The sequence below is a fragment of the Polistes canadensis genome, unplaced genomic scaffold (genome assembly GCF_001313835.1).
Source record: "Polistes canadensis isolate GaletaPanama2010 unplaced genomic scaffold, ASM131383v1 scaffold_70, whole genome shotgun sequence".
Classification (NCBI taxonomy): Eukaryota; Metazoa; Arthropoda; class Insecta; order Hymenoptera; family Vespidae; genus Polistes; species Polistes canadensis.
In genome coordinates this window covers 410,688-427,438 of record NW_014569617.1, presented here as the reverse complement: position 1 = coordinate 427,438, position 16,751 = coordinate 410,688, and the positions used below count along the sequence as shown (strand labels likewise).

Here is a 16,751-nt window from a genome sequence, read left to right as displayed (position 1 = left end):
AAATGAAAATAACGAATCAAATTCCCTCTTTGGTCTAAAAGACCAAACGTATCTTAGGGGCACTCGTTAATATTTTTATTATTTACTCGTTAATGGTTTGTGCACCATATAGGACGTGCCTTCCCTTCCCTTCCACAAAGGAAGATAAGAGTTTAGGTAAGATGGTGGTCCATTCGTGCAAACGATCGCGATGAATTTCAGCGTCTCGTCGTCAAACTCAGTCGTAAAGAGTGCCAGAAAGCTTCTATATAGGAACAAGAAAAAAGAAAGAAAGTGATAGAGCAAATGGTGAAGAGAACACAGGAGAAGGGACGGGGGAAAAAAGGAAAACGTAGGATAGCAGGTATCTATGGAGTCCTTCCTACCGCCATAACACTCGCTTTCGATGGATAGCCATAAATCGCTGACCCTTTCTACCAAAATCGTTTTTCTCCTTCACTATACGTTTATCGGGACGATTTTTCCGAGAAATTTCCGTGCTTTAAATTCACTCTTCTTTTTCTTCTTCTTCTTCTTCCTTCACCCAAACTCTTATACCATCGAATATTATTATACAATATGTACGATTCGCGTATGTATATGTATAGAAGAGGAAGAGCCCTTCGATGTTCGAGATGCGGCTACTTTATCGATTATCGACAAACTTTGTTAAATTTAGAATGCTTACTTTATGATTATAATAGCCATCCTGACCACGATACAATGTCAATGCCTGATTTATCGTAATTCATCGAACTTTCAATTGATTCTTTTTTAATATGAAGAATATGGAAATAGGTTTTAGTAATTCGTTCAATGTCTCATGAAATTTGCGGGTCTCTCACCATCAATTAATTCCAGATAGATCTGACGTAATTATTTAACTCCATTTTTAACACCATCAATAATGTAAAACGATATAGGATTTTTAATGCAATTTTACAGCGACTCGAGCTCTATCAATCTCGTTTCGTCTATTTTATTTCTTTCCCTTATGTTCTTTTTAGAAAGCAACAAATCGATATTCAGCCATTCGAATTTCTACACCTTCGTTTCTGTTTCCAAGAGAGAACGCGCTTGACAGGATCGTGGTTCGACAAATCATACAATTCAGAATAGGTTTTGTTCTTAGAAGCTTTCCTTCGCAGATACATTTTCTTGAATTTATGAGTCTTGCATGCATCGAAGGGCTAGCTATTCTAAAGGATAGCAACATTATTCGTCCTATAAATTGGATCCTTTTCTTATCTTCAACTTTTCCGATATTTATCCGTTTTTAAATATTATTGATTTTCTTTTTTTTTTTATATTAATATGAACGAAGAAATATCTTCTCATTCATATTCCGCAACATTTGTTCGCGTCAAGTGTCAAGATGTTTAGTATTCGTGAATAATCGAGATCGAAAGTCGCGTTAGTTGCGGTAGTCCTTATCTGCTTCTCATTACTCGTACCGCTTCTGCATACCACCAAAGGCGTGTCCTAAAAAAATAGGCCGAGAGAGAGAGAGAGAGAGAAAATACCTCGTTCCTTTGTCAGGGAAAATTTACGACGGGTTGGTTCTCTTATCGCTCCGAGTTATTTACCCCTAGCAAGAAATCTTCTTGTCGAACCGAGAGATGCCACCGACCGTTCAGAAAACCTCTCCACGCAAATCTCAATTTATACTTTCTCTCTTTAATAATATTTTTGGGGGACTTTATGTAGTTTCTCTTCGAACAAAGGGCGATACTATCGGCCCCTTTAACAAAACGAACGATCGAGATTTATTCGTGAAATATCTTATCTTTTATCGATAATAATTTGAACGAACGCGTAAAACTTCAAATAACTTCGAAGATATGCATATGCGAGAGTTTAATGATTTAACCTAACGTGTAATATAATTCAATGAAAAAACAATAATTTATTTGAAAATATCATTTAAGGGTGAAGTTCAGTCGGTAAAACAGAACTTCCTACCCCTCCAGCCAAGCGTTTTACCCTACACGGAAGTGGAATACGTCTAATTCGAGATTCCCCGAACGATCTTCCAGGATGTATCCCAGAAAGATATTCCACCCTCTTCCACGAGGGAAAAAAGTACCAAGATAATTTCCGAGGGATCGCACGCACGGCCATTCACTCCTTTTTTTTTTTTTTTTTTCTTTTATCGAGTTTATGTCGCTACCATTTCCCTTTCTTCTCTTACAGAAAAAAAACTTCCGCGATGTTCTTTTCCTTTTTCCTTTTTCTTCCTTTTTTATCCTGACGTGACTACCAAGAACTACAGGGATGCAATGAATATGAACTTCCGCGAAGAAGATTCTCTAACTTTTATTCGAGCTAATATTCATAGAGTATTTGTTTAAAATTATTCTTCTGAATTTTATTCTCATAAAGTTTTATATTTTATATTTTTAACACGAGAAATATAACTTTGAGATATAACTTTACGCGCGTATCCGTTAAGGAGTCTCATCTCGCGTGATATCCCATATCATTTCTTTTCGTATTCGCGATTAATTTTAATGAATATTTGTAGAATGCGTTGAAAGAGAAGATAAATGTTTGTCAATCGATTAACACAATGGTCTCTTTGGAAGCATCGTTGAACTAATTTTCTGATTGGAATTGATTGAATGAAGTATTTGTTCGCTTCATCATGAGAACTCGAGGAGTCTTATGTTCAGGAATATACTTTCTCCTATTTAATCCGCTTTTACGTCCACCGTAAAGATGCATAAGTCGGCTTTACGATCGGTCCAATTCACTGAGGTATATATATGTTACCGTCAAAGCCGGAAATCAGTCATTGCTAGTAATTCCTCGGCATTACTATGAATGCAAAGAACCTTCAGACGAAGTCGGAAATTGAAAAATTCTTCCACTTTTTCCTAGGCATCGAACATAATACTTTGATGACGTTCCTCGCATGATCGATAACTCACGATTGTCGATATTATAGACTAAAGTATATTCTTAATGACTTAGAGTTTGAACATGATAAATAGGAAAAGAGAGAAAGGATCGTTGGTAACTTCTTAAAAGTAGAAAAGAGAAGAAGAAGGAGAAGAAGAAGAAAGAGAAAAAAGAGAGTTACTACTAATTTGCATTCTCATTACTATGCCTGTTCAGAGAATTTGATGAGATGCTATGATTTATGAAAAGTTAGGAGTCAGGTAGAAAGTAATAACTTTTTAATGGATGCCTACCGTGCTGACTGACATTATTAGTCGGCAAACTATGCAACGCAGATTATATTATCTTCCTCTTTTGATTTTTTTTTCTTTAACACACTCGTGAACGTACGTCATGTTTTAGAAGATGGTATAGTCTTACAAGGTAAATGGATTTATATTACGAAAATTTATATTCCCGAGGTCTCGTGTTAATCCGAAAAAAAAGTATATATATTATAAATCTATTTAATTTATAAATTATCTGTTGTCCGTTATTGCAACGTTATCGTCTCGATTATCTTGCATACACAATAGTTTGCTCGAAGAAAGAGAAATCTGGTTAGACTCGGAGGGAAGAGAGGGAGGAAAAAAAACAACGTGCGCGAGTTTTTATGGCACAGTCCAAATCTCGTACGACGAGAAGCAAAAACATTAGAGTCCTTCTGTTACATGCGAAACACGTGTTTCCTTCGCGAACGGTTTTTGCCATAGGTTTGGTGGTGGTGGTACGTGTAGGACGCGATCTCGGTTCTATATCAGAGACCCACATCAGATCTTGATCTCTTACAGGGAAACATACAACGACTAGTCAAATGAATTATTATACTTTATCGAATTTTCCAACGTTTTTCTTCGCGATGAAGAAAAGATAAGTAAATAAAAGAAGAGAAGGTATTGGCCTACTTGCCAACACGAGGTATCGTTCTACCCTTTCACCCTCTCACCTCGGTAGGTTAATACAGTGGGGTGAACTGGTCGCACCCTCCTTCATGGTATAGCAATCGAAGGGTGGAACCCACGCACGCGTTGCCACTGTTCTCGTTAAGAGCATGCGCGTAGTATTATCCCCACGATGCTCGTACACGTAAACGCGTTGAAACGACGACAAAGACGACCATGCTACGCGTTACACGCATGTCCTGTGTTATATGGGTATATATATTTAAATTGCACGCGTGTAATCACCAACATGAACGTAGACATCTCGCGTATCAGCACGTTAATACAACCACAAAATTGATGTACCTTTGGTCGAACAGTTCTACCCAATATCATCGAGCCTCTCCTTCATTCTTCGATATATGTGTTGCATTGTCCCTATATAGATTATGCTGGAAATTCAATAGGATTAAATCGCTAAATAAATGAACACACATTTCATGATATTTCTATATATTATAAATGTTGATATATATTATTATCTACAATGAATTTATTATTAACGAATCAATCGAATACAATGAAATATATAGGAGTACGTCGGATATTTAACAAAATGAGTCAAAAATATTGTGCATTGATTTATTTGTGAGATTATATAAGAAAGTATAACTAAAATAAAAGAAACCCAGCAGTGTATTCCGGTCTTGCGCAATATCGGTTTCGAGGAAAAAGTGATTATCGTTTTGGGGTTTGAATGTCGTTGTTAGAGGAACAGTCGTGGGGAATATTCGAGGTCGATTCATACTTCAAGTTTATTACCATCCGAACGACGTGGCGAGCGTGTTAAGCATCGGTTCTCTGAAAATAATTTAATTCAAGCGTGGCTTATAGAGCTAAAGCCCTCCTCCGCATCGTATCGTGCGTGTGCATTTATTTGCACTCGTAAAACGTCGTATTCGACTGGCAGCAGGACGATGAAGTGCACGCGCGCGCGCGCGCGCGTGCACACGCCATGTTTTGGCGACGTATAACTTCGTCGTCGTGCTAGAAAGAAACAAGACGACGAAGGTCGAGACAAGCAATTTAATTTACGTTCTAACGCCTATGCACTCGCATACAAGTGTCGTCTAGTATTTCCTTTTCGCCTAAATTTCATTCATCTATTTACGTGGTTCGTTTTCTTCGGGAAAGGTGCAAAATAATATTTTTTCTCAATCAATTATAAGCATAATTTTCAAATTCGAGAAACGATAATTGTCCGAACGAGTATAAAATATTAGGGTGAACCAAAAGGGTTCGTGGGTTTGTTGAATTAATATTTCCCTTGCATGTAAAGTAAATTTTATCGACTCCAAAAAATGACACTACCTGAAACAATACAATAATAGCACGAACTTTTGATTGAACCTAATATAATAATACATTTTCGCGACTTTTTCTGCTTAAACGAACGGATCCTCCATTAATAGCCGTTCGCAATAGAAATTCACGAAACTTCCTGCGTACGAGCCGCTTATCTCGAGATAAACATTCACGACGCAGCACTTTTTAATGCTCGTTATTCCTCGGAAAGTCTATCTCTTTCTTTCTTTCTTTCTTTCTCTCTTGCTCGGTCGATGCACCGAGAAAAAGACGCGCAGCTGAATCCGCAAAAAAAGATGTGTCGTCGGCGCGACGAAGGTTACTAATCTGTAAACAATGCGATCTTTTGTCGGAAGAACAATCGTGGCCTGGCAATGATCACAAGGAAAAAAGGAAAGAGGTCAAAGTGTAAATCGCGTACAAGTATCTTTATAAATATACACCGACAATAAAGATGACATTTCTTGCATTTAACGTGACCGAATTTTTTCTACCGTCGGTCAGATATTCTTTATTTATTATTTTTACAAGAAAATCTTACGAATAAATGAATATACAAATGGTTGAATGGTAAACTTGGTATATACATTTGAATATAATTGCTTATTCTTTGAGAAAGAATTAATGAATCGCGTGTTCTATTATCTAATATCAATGCGGTCGTATCGTAAAATTGAGGATATCGTCGATATCGTTTAACGAACTCCGACATCGGAGTTAACAAGAGACTCGAGGAGAAATTAGCGGTTGTTGGCTAACAAGAAAGATCGATACAATGGCCAATGGAAGAGCGCAGACATTCTACTCGGAACTATGTACATACGTATTCTATCTATATATATATATTTATATATACGTATTTGTCATGCTAGACAATGGTAAAATCGATAAAGCTACATATCGATAAAGTTTAGAAAAAGTGAATTACATTTCGTCGTTATCGTAACTTCGAAGAGAAGCGGGGATCAACGAACAATTAACAATTTTAACATTTTTATTCTCGAATAATCTCATCAATTCTTGGCTACGTAATTTCAAAAACTAAACTGACGATGAATTATTTTCTTGAAAAAATTCAACAGTTTAGACGATGAATAATGCAAAATTAATTTTTATCTTGGAAGGAAGATTACTTTGAATAGGAAAATAGTATTTAATTTTGTTTTGTTCTTTTTTTTCCTCGGAGATGCTCGCAACGACCGCTATCAACCCTTAAAACGTGGGTTAGAAGATACTTCTTGGTGCGGTTGGGTGTAATAATTTACGTAAGCAGGAAGAGCATCGACGCGAGTAACTTAGACGACGCTTTTCTCCCCCGAGAATGGACGTCGTCCTCTTCGTCCTCTTCGTCCTGGTCGTCATTGTCGTCGTAGAACCACCCTTCATCGCCACCCAACCCCCCAACGCCCTGTTCAACTTGGCTGCGCTTCGTCGGCTGGAAAATTTGAGATTCGTATTCTGCTTTGCCGGATCGTCGACGAGTAAAACTACTTTGTTATCTTGTTCATTAAACTCTCTCTCTCTCTCTCTCTCTCTCTCTCTCTCTCTCTCTCTCTCTCTCTCTCTCTCTCTCTCTTCCTTACTCTTATTTTATTTTGTTATCAGTTTTAAACTCGTCTCGTTCTTAACAATTGGCGATACTAAAAATAGAATACACTTGGTATAGAAACGTTTTCTAAACGTCATCTTTTATAGTTCACCCTGTTTATTTAATGAATAATAAACTGAGAGAGAAAGAGAGATCAATCGAAAGATAAAAATGTAAAAGGGAAAAGTTAATTAAACGTTACGCAAATATATAACATAGGTCGTAAATATACTAATTTAAAAATGAAACACTTCGTCACGCATGTAGAATGAACTTTTAATAGAAATTAACTTTCTAATAGAATTAGCGATGCAAATAAGTGTTATATTGGTATTCTTCGAAGGTGAGCATAGGGTACTTTCAAATACTCAAAGGTATTGAACGCACTATTGGTAAGGGGTTGGTTGGGGGAGGTATATTTCTTCTTGTATACGACTGTCATATCCTCCCTCGAGAACGAACGAAGTGTTTTGACGTGTCGTTGTCAAAAAGGGGCTGCGAGGGACGAGAAACTAAGGTAGAGGTTAGGCTCTGCGGCTAAAGCTATGCGTTACGTTCTCTTCACGCAGATTAGTCGACACAAATCTCGAGCACCCAGGGGAAATGCCGTGCTTAAAGTACGTTTCTCCGCTGCTCACCTTACAGGGGTTCTCATACCTTTTCGTCACCTTCCCTCTCTAACCTTTATCGATCCAACTAAATTCTATTTGTAATCATCTTACCTTTCGGTGTTGCAATTTAAATTTGTTGAATTTTTCTTTGTTACAGGTGTCACGGGCACGATTAGAAGAACGGACAGCAACAATCGTTTCGGTCAGTAAGCAAAAAAGAATTTCAATAAAAAAAAAGCTTATGCCGTAGTCTAAATTCTTTTCCAGAAAATATTAGTTGCTTACGTCCAACGTTTAAAATATATCACATTATCGATATGTGTTTGCTGGAAAGCTTTCGAGACGACATTGTTTTCTTATCGTCTGTGTTTTTATGTGTGTATCGGAGTAACAAAGAAACGAGGGGGACAAAAATGTGGAGATAGAAAGAAAGAAGAAAAAGGCGTCGAGTAGACGGCTCTCGACGTATTTTTCTCGAGCAAACACACATCTTCGCCTTAAGCTCGCGCATAAAAAAAGAATGAAAGACAAGGAGGAGGAAGAGGCGTGGGAAGGATGAAAGGCAAAGAGCGTATAATCGATTTATGATAGTCGAGCCTTCGTGAATCGAGACGCGACATCGAGCTTGCACTTTTCTTTTAAGCCAAAGTCTAAACTCGAGAGGCCCGTCCCCATCCTTATCTCTCAGCGGACAACGCTCCGGATTTCTCGATCGTGCCGATAAATCTTTCCACCCGAGTCTTTGTCTTCGTCTTTCTCCTTTGTCTTTTACCTTCCACGTGATTTTCACCTGACTATCAGCGCATCCATCTTTCTCTCCCTTTTTTCTTTCTTTTTTCCTTTGACATCAAAATTTATCACTTTCAAGCAAATACTTTCTTTCTTTTTTTTTTCTCTCTCTGATAAAAATTTCATCTACAAATAATAATACGAGTCATTAGAAAATCATTCGTTTAGTAGTTAAGTAGTAATTGGCAATAGTGGTCAGACGTGTCTATAAATAAGATACGATTAATTTACGATACATTATACGTAACCAAAGACTAAAACTAGGATCCACCATCCTAATTATAACTACTCCGTTTAGCATGACATTTCGATAGGAAAAGCCTATCTTCTCTCTCTCTCTCTTTAGCCTAGGTCCTCGTAATTTCGTCTCGAGTTTTCATCAACCGGGTCTCTCACAAATTAGGAACCGGATCCCTACTAAAGACACTTTTTGCTTGAAAAGCTAGAACGTGCCGATGAGACTTGAGGTCGGAAGAGACACGCCGAGTGAGAAAGTACCTTTATTTCAATCCTTCTGTCTCTTTCTCTCTCTCTCACGCGCGCGCACATTCAAGAGAGTCGTTGTCAAGCGATTTCTTTGACCGCGATCTTACTCGCAGAAATCTTAATGACTAGCAACCAGAAAGGTCCCTTGCTCTGAGCGAGAAAGAGAGAAAAGCTGGACACGATATCTCGTATATCGTCGGGAAACACATTATCCACGCGCGCTACGTTACGTTAATACCTCGATAATTCATTCTAAATCCAGCAGATGAAGTGGCCGGTCTTCTTACGCCTGCCCGTAAAGCATTCTGAGAAACGACCAGCCGATGCGATGCCGGCACGGTCACTTTGATGCGACTGCATCGTTGCACTTCTCTTCGCAAGGAAGTGCATTCTTTTTACTATTTATCCGTCTTTCTCTATCTTTAATATTTCATTCATCAATTATTTTCAAATATTGTCATTCCATTTCTTCCTTTCTTTCCTTCTTTCTTTCCTCATCTCGCATTCTCTTCGATATATTATTTTCGTAATTCGTATGATTTATCTCTATCTCTCTCTTTCCTCTCATTCCGAAATAAAATTAAACATTCCATCCTATTTTATCGCTTCCTTTTCTATTATATTTCATTGTTTAATAAACTCGAGAATATACTATTCATCATTTATTTCTATCTCTCTCTCTCTCTCTGGTATTTAAATTATTTTGGTTTGTTTCGAAATGTTGCAATTGGGAGATAATTGCAATTAGTCCGATACTCGTCTCTCATTCATCTTCTTTCCCAAGACGCGCGATGTCTCTTGGTGCTTTTGTTGATCCCTTTTTCTATCGCACTATTTAGTTTGTTACTCGACTGCACGCTCGAGAGAAGAAACGTCTCTCTCTCTCTCTCTCTCTCTCTCTCTCTCTCTCTCATGACGAAACAGAGAGACACGCGAACGAACGCACACGACGCGTGGCACGCGTCGTTGCTTTCCTTCCTCGTTTCTTCCTCTCGGTAACTACTTACCTTCTTGTTTGTTTTCACGTTGCTTTATTTCCTTCCAAATTACACCCACGCGTTTCTCTCTCCTGGAGATACACACACGCATAACAAAGAACTCATTCAAGTACTCTGAGTAGTCTCTATGCTTTTCCTACGACCGATGATTTCAAAAGGAACTTATTTCTATTTCTTTTTTTCCCCGCAATTTTTTAATTCCTAAATGAGAACGAATTCTACCACCGAATCGAGGAAAATTCATTTCGTTAATCCCGAAACGTATAATTTCCTTTTTTATTCAAACGCCAATCGAATTAATACCCCAGAGTTTTCGAGAAATGAAAATCCCGATGAAATTGCTAGCGAAATGAATAATCAACTTTGGTAGTATCGTTCGCGTAATTACAATTCTATCAAGTATTGCGTGAAATAAATTTCATCGCATCTATTGGGTTGGCAACTAAGCAAGTGCGGATTTTTAGAAGAATTATTTCTTGAATTAGTACGAACTCGCTAATATTTTATCGTTAAACTTAAGATATAATTTGCATAAGAGAACGAGAAGGGAAGGATTTTTCTCTAGACAGCTTTGACTACGGCACATGTTAGATTTATGTAGCGAAACGGATCGTACAACACGCTTAAACACGATGTACTCTGTGTATCCTGTTCTCTACTAAAGTTTAAACTCCAAGAACGAAATTAGCTCTTTCTCTTACTTTCTTTTTTCTTTTTTTAACAATTTTTGGAACAATCTTTTTCTTTCTCTCTTCGTCGACTGTTACGGATCTTTATTCTCTCGCGACGACAACAAGCTACTCTATTTTCTAAAACAAGTGGACATCGTTAAAGTCCGTTAAATAGACGACGAAGAAGCGGAAGCAGAAGTCACCCACCTTCTCTGATTACGCTTTCGTCCATGATAGAATATTCAAAAAGACGTTCTAAGAAATTATTCATTTATTATGTTACGCTAAGAGAGAGAATATTATAGTCCCTTTTCTTAAAGAAATAAGATAATATTTAACAATTTACGTGAAATTCCTCTCTAGGAGAATTCGATGAAAATACTTAGAAAATATTTTTCCTAGAAACATACTTCGTGTCACGTTTAACGCTAAATGTTTGATATGTTGGAAAGGCAACGACGTGTATCGTTTCTAAACATACGATATTTATCTAACCATAAGTCTTCACAAATTCGTGACAAACTAATCGTAATTTTGCTCAGGAATGCGAATACTAATCTCGAATAACTAAACTCTCGCGAATTTTTCGTAATGTGCCAAAATTCGTAGACCAAAAAAGAAGAGGAAAGAAGTAAAAATAAAAAAAAGAAACAGAGTATCATCGCAATATTATAAATTCATTTGCACGGTATCGTCGATGTCAAAAAGATGAACGCGCGAATTGTCGAGACGAGATCGTGCAAATGAATCACGTTTATGCGATAATTAGAAGAAAATAATATATTATTCTATGGAAATATTTGTCTATATGGAATTGAACGTACGTGTTTAGTTCGACAAACATATCGGACAAATGACCCGATTATATACTTCCGAGTATTTTTGGCCGCGGTTCACAGAAATCGCGAGAATCGTTTGCTACGATCGCGCCTAAATCCGTTCTATCCGTTGAAAATCGTTTTGGAAGTAGGTCAGTAGCTAGAACTCGATCGCAAACCCACAGGATGTGCAGTTGTAGAGAAGAAAATTCTACCTTTCAACGAACCGATAAACTACCTTCGGAGCTTTCCTTACTTTTTTTCCACTCAACTCGGAGTATATTATTTTTCCTTCCGACTTTATCGAAGAAGTAAGAGAAGTATAAAATAAATAAATCAATCTTACAAATAAAATCTAGAAAAATATGTAATAAATAAGGAGTTTGAAGAGATATTAGAAACGTAATAAGAAACATTTGAAAGGTCTTTCGTAAAAGATGAATTATATATGACGAAGTTTAAATAGATCTAACCAAAGGGGCATCGCAAAGCAACGTGTGGGGTGGTCCTGTTTAAAAGGCTCAACTCAAAGGAGTTCTCTTTGCCGATTTCTGGCGTGCGTGTGTGCTCGTATAACACGCAAAGCTCGTCTTCTCGATTTTTCTAGTCGACTTCCGAGTTTCTCTAGAAGCTCATCGTTATCGTTATTCTAACAACACTCGACGACATCGTGAAAGGGAATGAAGATCGACGAGCCAACGTCGTGCTTTGACGTTCCCCGCTATGCCAATTACCGACGTCTCGGATTTCTACATTTTCTTCTTTCAAAGACAATGATCTGTTATTTTGAAAAGAATCCTTCACGATTTTCGAATATTCGCTAAATTATGCAACATGTAAATATCGCAATTGTGCAAACTATCGCGTGCACGCATACACAAACGCAAATTGGAGATAGAAGAAGAGTACGAAGACTCCCATCATCTGGCAACGACTCCCTTGAGAGCAATTCTACGACAGAATGTCCTTCCCATATCGTAGTCCTGTGCGTGCACTGATACATTGAATCGCAGTGGTTCTCATAACGATTTTTACGAAGAAAATAGTTTCTTTCCCGATAAATAGTCCACCACAACCGTTTATCCGAGGATTTTGATTTTAATCGTCGCAGCTCATCATTTTCTAACTTCATAGCTTCTATCCATCGATAGTAGTAGTAGTAATAGTGGTTCACTCAACTCGTTATTAGTTTACACCTGCGACAGAAGTTTAGCCTAGTTAGGAAATGAAATTAAAAGCGATAAACCGATATTGACGAGCTTCCGATACCTTGCTAAGAGAAAACTTTACCTTCCCTGGCTTAATACGCGACATACTATTTACCTATCGTCATAATTGCGCTTGAGATACTTTAAATTCTTAATCGTGTTTATTCGAGTCTTTTGCAATGACTTCATTTATTATAGTCAAAATAAATGCACAATTTATAACGTTAATATTGGAGACCAAAATTTAGAGTTAAGGGGAAAACAAAAATGCAACATATTGGGAAAAAGGAGACGAAGGAGGAGGAAAATAGGAAGCTCTCGGTTCTCTTTTCGAGTAGTTGCCAAACGGTATGCGAATTCCGCATTCGTCGCAGTGTCGGCAGCTGCAGTTGGAACGACCGATCGGTTAGGCCAGCCGTATCCGGGTCGTAATGCAACTACTACATTTCCATTTCTTTCGTTTACCATTTCACTCGATTATTTGTTTTACACGATCGTCGTCTAATAAATCTTTTACCTTCTTTTACCGAACGATCAACTTACGATTTGCATTGTTTAGAAAATTAATTAAACGTTGGAAGGATCTGAAAAAATGATACGATTATACGAAATAACTGGTATGATTATTTGAAAATTTTCTAATGCAAAGGTGTATCGAATCTAATACGTTTCTAATTCTTCACGTTCGAATGCGTAGAAATAAGAAAAGTGCCAATTCGACTTGGCACAGGCTCGTACCGAAAGATTATCTTTAACCATCCGGCAGTTTACTTATTACACCCGAAATTCTAACGAAATCGCGAATTAATCGCAAAAGATGAACGTACAAGATACCGACATATAGTAAATACATTTCTAAATATAACGAATCTGGCTCGAAAGGAAAACGAATTGAAATCTCGTGGAAATTCTCCAAGCTAGAGACTATCGATAAAAACAAACAAAAATAATCAAATGTTTCCTTTTTCCATGGTCCCCGGAGAAATAAATCGGCTGAATTATATGATTTTCGTTGAGGGGAAGACAAAGTTTCTTTTGGAAATAGCATTGAAATGAATCTTCTCGGCTTACAGGAACTTTTCTCCGTTTACGTTTTCAACGTAATCGCTTGGATTTGTCGCCAAAGCGATATGCAAATCGATCGATCGAATGTGTGTGTACGATAAGAAGAACAGATCCTTTATTTCTTTTTTTTTTTTTTTATTCACGCGCGTAGTAATATTTCTTTATCCGCTCTTATAACAAACATATCTGTATACATATATCAGACTTTCTTTTCTCATTTTAGATTGGAAATGAAATGGGATAAATATAAAATTGTGTCGGTTCTTAAAAAAATGATTTCTCTGTAGGAACAACATTACTGTCTTCATCTCTTTCCTTCGGAAAGTATCGAATTTCGATATTCGGTGACGTCGGTTCTTTAGTTGGTTTTGCAGATGCATTAAAAGCGAGCAGGTGGTTTTAACAACGTCAGTCTGCAACCCTCTCTACCACTACATTCTCATTCTCCCCTTGTACTCTTTGGAAGCAGCACCCTCTTTTACATCCTGACTAACTCACCAGCAAAACTAGCCTGACCTCTCGAGACTTAACGTACTTTCTACGAATATCGCCTACGCGTAACAACACTCTGGAAGAACTTGCCGAGTATCGGCTTTCGATTACAAACCGACCAGAAGGAGAAGGAAGGAAAGTAGGAAGGGCTTATGCCGCTGAGTGTTGCTACTGCTCGTTACGTTAACCCAATGTTGTTACAATCTACGAAAGACTAAGAGAGAAAGAAAAAGATGAGGCTAAAATACAAGGGATGAACGAGAACAACCTCTTTTCAAACACGCGGACTACACTAGCCTTTTATTTTTTTTACCTACCTTTCTTTTCAACCCCTCGGCGTGCTTATCAATAAAATTTGCATTTAAAATGATATAGAAGTAAGCGCGAGCGTGCGTATTCTAGGAAAGTTCAACGATACCCAACATTATCATTTCATTTTGACGATAAGAATAAATTACCCAAATTTTCGATATATGCAACTTTTGAACAAGTTATTTCTATGAAAAACTAATCGCATTTAGGTGATATTCTGGATATTATTTATTATCGGTTTTATCCTCCTACCTGACTGCACGTCAAAGTGTGTGCTAAAAATAACGCTTCAACGTATTCTCGATATTATCAGATTTGCGATGAAAGAAAGCCGGAAATAAATTCTACCAGTAAAAATTCGGATTTTACATTCATACTTTCGTGCCGGATGATATCGAACGTACAAAATATTGACTTTTATAAATCTCGGATTACTTTTATCTCGCTCTCTCTCTCTCTCTCTCTTCCTATACTCAGTTCATCCTTAAGGTTATCTCGGGCGTTAGCCAAGCACAATTTATGCTACTCTTTCCGATAATCTTACGAAATATTTCCGCATTCTTCTTCGAGTATCCTTACGTTGGAGAATCGTTAAACGAATCTCCTAACGAGATTTGTGCATTCTCCTCCTCTAAATCATCTGCCATTTCCATAATCTCGAGCTCGAAACAAATTTCCATTCGTTGATTTACGGTCGTTGAAATTATTTTCCATTGATTTTTATGATATTCAATAACACGATGTACGAAATATTTGATAGATCGTAAAAGAAGAGACGGATGCAATTTAATTCAACTTATCGATAGAAAAATATTCATAATAAATAAATCGAACTGAATATACAACAGTGTCTATACGCATATTACAAAATTAATCGGATTATGATAGAAAAAGCAATACTAATTGAAATATACGATCTGGATCTGTTTCATTGTGATGCATTGAATAAATTAAAAAATCCATACAATCGAAATGCATCTCTCTCTCTCTCTCTCTCTCTCTCTCAGCGAGCAAACACGAAAATACGTGAAAAAGTGGAAAAAATGGAAAGGAAAAGAGAGAAAAGGAAATGGAGGACGAGTTGAATGGAAATCGAGTGCATTATTTATTCAAACCAAACGTGGGACTGGTTCGTTCCCATCACGACGCTTTTACTTAATTAACCGGCACCAGGTGTTGGTAACAATCGCTACCTCTACTTTGCAATTTTCTCTCTCTCTCTCTTTTACCTATCCTTCTTTATTTCTTTTCTCTTCGCGTTTTTCCATTTCGCTGTATCACACAGAAGACCACCACCCGAGTTCTCGTTCATTTTTTGCTTCCTAGCGTGGAACTAGTACCACCAACTACTATGGTCTATGCATTTTCGTTCTTATAGATGGTAACAAGTAAGCTAGTGTGCCTATGAATGAAACTCGCGAGTAGTTACGCTTTCGGTCCTCCTCCTCCTCCTCCTCCACTCTCTCTCCCCGCTTCTCTTCTCTATGTCTCGGAGTCATTCTAAATGAGAGCAAACGCAAGAGCATACACGTATGAACCGCGAAAAGGAGGCAAACACGAACTGCTGGGATGGTTTCTTCTTCGCGTGAAAAGAACACGGTTGGTTGGCTTGGATGACTCCTACGTGTGTGTTCATCTTACACATATTTTATGTGTGTTTGTAGACATATGTGGGGGATAGAAAAAGGTGCTTTGAAGCATGCAAAGCTAAAGATGGGGTATAGGAAGATAGAGATAAACGTAGCCATCTCTCGTGCTAATCGAAAATTCAATCCGTCTTTCCTTGCTCCAGGCAAGGAACTTCCAATCTCTTTTTCTTTTTCAACCAAGAGACCAAATTTAGATTTACATGTGAAACTCCATTCTCTTTCAAAATGTTATTTTCACTTTGATAGGATACGTCTGTGTGTCTTTGCGTGGTCGAAAAATTCTATACTTTTTTTCCAATTCCAATATATTTTCATCGTTATAGAAAACTTGGATATATTGTTGTATTGTTGTTTTTAAGTTTGATCAACATAAAATTTCTATAGGGGGTCATTCGGAAGAAACTTTGCAAGTGTATAATAAAAAATTGGAATAGTTATCGCGATACATTTATCTGTTCGATTTGATCGATTTTACGATAGCGTGAATATAAAATTCTTCTCGCAAGAAGGAACGTTTGTTTTTAAATATCGCCATTAAATTTCTACACGCGGTAATATCGAATAAATTTCCTATCAGCAATTTCATTTCTTTTGAGAAATAAATTTCGAGATCGATACGTATTGAGAGTGAGAGAAAGAGAGAGAGAGAGAGAGAGAAAGAGAAAGAAAAATAAAAGAAAGAAGAAAAGAAAGGGTCTTTGTAAAGGATCGTTTGAATAGGCTGGACATTGTAAGGACATCTTAAGGTACGTTTCGCTGATAAAAGAAATTAGCATTTTAATAGTCCCATTGGTTGGGAGGGTGTCGAGTATTATTATCGAAGCCACTTAATAAACACAATCTGTAAAAAGTCTGCCTGCACTCGCATTATTTTTCTCTTTTATTTTTCGCAGGTTAGT

At 37.4% G+C, this 16,751-nt stretch overlaps 1 protein-coding gene across 6 annotated transcripts in view; it reads left to right on the top strand.

The window, feature by feature from the left end:
• The window catches only part of LOC106786247 (stress-activated protein kinase JNK), a 103,624-nt gene that overhangs the window by 65,894 nt on the left and 20,979 nt on the right, over positions 1-16,751 (top strand). For all 6 annotated transcript variants that reach the window (XM_014747415.1, XM_014747411.1, XM_014747413.1 and 3 more), the window contains one exon: positions 7,522-7,566. The gene's annotated coding sequence lies outside the window, so the exon portion shown is untranslated. The remainder of the gene's footprint in view (positions 1-7,521; positions 7,567-16,751) is intronic.